Genomic DNA, 4,881 nt, shown 5'->3' with positions numbered 1-4,881 from the left:
GGCTAAAAATTAGCGAAATAATATAATTATTTCTAGTAATTAGTTTCTCCATGACGAACTAATACTACAGTTCTCCTAAATTGCAAGATACTATGTTCTCCATGACAATATAGTATATACACAAAATAGAGCATGTTTTGAAATTGCACAAAAACAATAGATCGGCACATCATGACATATTTTACAAGACCTACAACCAATATATCATCATTTCAAGTGCAAAGAAATAACATGAACAACCAAAACACCATTTCACATACAAGTTGTAATACCCGAGATTTTAAAACATGATTTATTATACTCTAATCTATATTATAAGTTTGATTAAGTTTTAATCTCTTTTTTAACCAGTAAGAATGTTGTAGTCTTAACTATTATTTTAAGATTATATTATTCTGGAAGCAAATTTTTTTTAAGAAAAATAATTTATTCTAAAATTTAATGCGGGTAAAATGATATTTTTATGTTTGGTAAAATATTTAAAGTTTTGCATCAAAAACTATATTTTTACAGACAGTAAAATTACAAACATGCTCTGCTCGCCAAAAGAGACGAAACCCACCTCTTGTTTCTTCATATACCTCGCGGTTAAGAAATTGATGATACAAAGTCTAATTTTCCTTCTTTAATAATTGGTTGCTCATAACCCCATGATTATCACAATAGCAATTTGATTTTATCATCATTATTTTCTTAATGTTCTAGCAATAATACTCCACAACGGAATAAGAAGACAAAACCCACCGCTTCCCTACACCCCTTTATTCTTCATGGTTAAATTATGAAGACCAAAGTCAATTTTGCTTGTTCTTTTTACTTGTTTCTTAATTTAGGCTAACCAATCAAAGTTGATTTGATTATGCTTAGCTCAATATCGAGCTTATCTCACTCCTTAACGGCTAAGAATTGATGACTCAAAGTCACATTTTGCTCCCTTTTAATTGGTTGTCGTCTAATACTCAAACTTATCACTTTAGCAAACTTCTTATGATTCGTACCCTTAATTTCTTTCAAGTTCCTGGAATAATAATACTCCATATATAGTTAACGTATCACCGTACATGCATAACTACCGCGGCTATCAGAGTTCTTCCCTTTGCTTGAAATGGTTGTGGTCATCTCTTTCCTTGCCACCAAGCTCACGCACCGCAGCCACGTACTCTTCTCCTTCCTCCATTCATGGCATGCTTGGTGAAACTAAGAATGGTCTTTGAGACTACTCTGTACACGTGAAACCAAAGTGAGCTTATTACATCTTTTATTTGCTCTTAATTATGGGTATAAGTTGACTTTTATGTTTGGAAAGCATGCAACTCTTGTTTTTCTTATTTAATGATTATGTATTACTAGCTTTGTTTTAAACTTGATTTTCTTACTGATGATGAATCATAGTAGTATTTGCTTTTTATATGATCATAGTATCATATATGTAATCACGAACTAAAATATAAACCCATTTCTAATAAAATAAGTATTTGACTATTTGTGTTGTTTTCATACTAAGTAATTGAATTATTTATAATTTTAAACTCTATTTTTTTACTAGTATGAATAGTAGTAGCATCTATTTTAAAAGTAGTGCTTATTCTACTCTAAAGAAGCTAATACTTGTTTTATTCTTTGAAAATAGGTTTATACTTGTTTTATCAAAGGTTTTGAATTGAGAGGTTACTAATGAATATTTATTATTATTTGGTATGATGGAATGAGTCATGGTAATGAGGAATTAATAATGGAGGTTGAGAGTTCAGATGATAAATATGGAAAAATAAGTGAGATGATGATTAAGTATGATCAAATGAGGTAATCATTATGTCTAGCAATTGTGTCTAGTCATGTATATGTAACTATTATATATGTCTAGCAACTATGTTTAGTCTCATATGTGTGTCAATTATGTCTGTTTATTGTGAATGCACGTGTGTATGTCTGTATGATATGCTTGACATGATACGATTTAAAAGTGTGTTATGTACAAATGACATGACATTACATGACCTTTTATATCCATGCATTGTATATATTTTTAATGACTTATGATATGATAAACATGTTTATTGATGTATTTTAGCATTATGATTTGTATTAATGATTTTATATATACAATGTTCAATTGATTTGTAGGTCTCCCGAAAGTATGTTAATAATCAACGAATAACTTATTATAAGATAAATAACTTAATAAATGAAAGTGAAAGACCTGGCCCGTCTAGCAGTATATGTTATGTTTCGGTCATGCAATGCATGTACCCATGGGGCACCAACCCAACTATGTCGAGCACCTGCTCTATGTTATGGGCACCGGCCCATCGCGGAAGACGTTCCGCCATGTCATACTGTCCAACGACTAGCATTTCCACCAAAAAGATTACGAATTCCTGAATTATATTAAAGGACTTATGAGAACTCACAAGGATACTCTATTGATGAGTAATATAATATGTTGATATGTACGATAGTTTATATAGATGTCTTACCATCATACAAGTTGATAAGAATGCTATGAACGACAGGTTTTTCTAGTTATTTTGTTAATTATAAATTATGTGTATGTGATCTGTTTTGCTAATGTCCCTGTTAAGTTTAATGATAATGATTATTTTATTCAATTAAGTGTTACGAATGAATGATTATGAAATGTGCCAATATGCTATTAATTTTTATGAAGTACACAGTTGTTCTGAAATTATTTAATATGATACAATAGATGTAACTTTTGTCGGCATTGGAAAGTGAACTGAACGTGGAAAATAGGCGAGTTACAGGTGGAGGAAAGTATGTTAATAAAAGGGGGAAACATTCCCACACGAATGAAAGTTATGTTATGTCCAAAACCTGTAATTACCTATGATCTTACGTAAAGGGAATGATCCTTGCCGACACAGCTTTTAAAAAAATAATGATGTAGATTATTTCTGAACAACTTTGTATGTATGATATATACTTAAATGATTTTGAAAGAAAAACTGCTTTTATAGGCTAGAGTAATGTTACTGAGTTTTCCACTCATTTTTGGAATTTCCTGTGTTTTGTTTGTTTTCTATTTTTATGGATAACTATGGGGATAATAATGACGGAGCTGAAGTTAATCAAAAGTAAATCATTAAAGGAGTTTACTTAGTTTAGGGATTATGGAATCAAGGTTTATTTATTATCGAACATCGAGAGCTGAGATAGATTGATTATTATTTTATTACAGTAAGGAAGATTGGAGTTGTATTTTTTATTGAATATTCTCCTTAAGGAGTATGTTCATTTGTGGGCCCATAACCCATAGGTGGTTATGAGATTATCTATATATATTTGATTTCGCTTTGTATGAAGAGTAAAGAATGGTTTATCTGTGGTTAATTAATTCCGCTGCGAATGACGAGTTAAGTACGGTCCGATGACGTCGATTAAAAGTCGAGGCGTTACAGTTTGGTATTAGAGCAAAACTCTGCCGAAAGTGCGGGTCGTAGACTTGCACTGCAAGAGTATAATCTTTGGGATACGGAAGTTGATTTTTAGGTTATTGAAGAGTATCTTTGAGAAATGAAATTAATTTGAGGTTATAATTTTTGGGACTTGGAAAATGATTAGTGGGACATGGAAGTCCATCTTTGGGATATGAATATGATTTGAGGTTAAGAACTTTGGGATATGAACTTGATTTGAGGTTTGAGTATCATACTTGTTATTAGATTTAAGTTAGAGGATTTAATTCATAAGTAATGTTATAATTTGATTTATGAGGTAATATTGGTTATAGTGATTCTAAGTTATGAATTGCCAAGTTTTGAGGACGAAACTCTTTATAAGGGTGTAAGGATGTAATACCGGAGATTTTAAAACATGATTTATTATACTCTAATCTATATTAAAAGCTTGATTAAGTTTTAATCTCTATTTTAACCAGTAAGAATGTTTTAGTCTTAACTTTTATTTTAAGATTATATAATTTGAAGCAAATTTTTTAAAAGGAAAGTAATTTATTCTAAAATTTATTGTGGGTAAAATGATATTTTTATGTTTGGTAAAATATTTAAAAATTTGCATCAAAACCTATTTTTTTACGAACAGTAAAATTACAAACATGATTTGCTCGCCAAAAGAGACGAAACCCACCTCTTGTTTCTTCATATCCCTCGCAGTTAAGAAATTGATGATACAAAGTCTAATTTTGCTTCTTTAATAATTGTATGCTCATAACCCCATGATTATCACAATAGCAATTTGATCTTATCATCATTATTTTCTTAATGTTCTAGCAATAATATGTAGGGTTTTAGGTACTCTAAGCGGAATTTCATGAATCTCATTCATACGCACCTAAACAGGATCTCATGCATATACAAATAAAGGATCACATAATAGTTTAGAATTAACCTTTGATACGTGAATTCCCAAGCTTTCTTCTACCTTCTTGCGGAGATTAGAGCCCCAGTTGTTGCTCCTCTAATATTGGTCCACAAGTGTAGATCGAACCTCCACCAATGCTAGTTGGACGGGAGAGATTAATCTCCTCTTCTATGGAGAACTTCTAACCGGTTGTAGAGAGAGAGGAAGGGAAAAATATTACTTTGTTTCTTTTGAGAGATGAACGTCTGTTCTATTTTTCCCCAAGCCCTTTATTATATATAATCATATTATCTAATTAGGGCAAGACTTATTCTTATCTTACTCCTTATGGTCAGTCATTCACTAAGCCCAACTTTTGGACTCGGTATTCATGTTCGACCTAACACTGTAACATGTGACCTCATAGGATCCATTTAGTTGGCATTCGTTTAACCCAATGATTAATATTGATCTCTAGCAAGACGTAAAGACGACCCAACTAAACGAATTTATTATCTCCATAATACGATCCATATTATATTAGTAATTGCACAAGAGTCG

At 31.2% G+C, this 4,881-nt stretch overlaps 1 long non-coding RNA gene across 1 annotated transcript; it reads left to right on the top strand.

The window, feature by feature from the left end:
- The first annotated feature begins 890 nt into the window (after positions 1-890).
- LOC110700293 lies at positions 891-2,609 on the top strand. The gene is made up of 2 exons (XR_002507184.1): positions 891-1,240; positions 2,125-2,609. It is a non-coding gene; the product is annotated as an uncharacterized LOC110700293 (long non-coding RNA).
- Positions 2,610-4,881: the final 2,272 nt, after the last annotated feature.

Source organism: Chenopodium quinoa, unplaced genomic scaffold (assembly GCF_001683475.1).
Source record: "Chenopodium quinoa cultivar QQ74 unplaced genomic scaffold, ASM168347v1, whole genome shotgun sequence".
In the NCBI taxonomy this organism is placed as follows: domain Eukaryota; kingdom Viridiplantae; phylum Streptophyta; class Magnoliopsida; order Caryophyllales; family Amaranthaceae; genus Chenopodium; species Chenopodium quinoa.
This window is presented reverse-complemented; position numbering and strand designations above follow the sequence as displayed.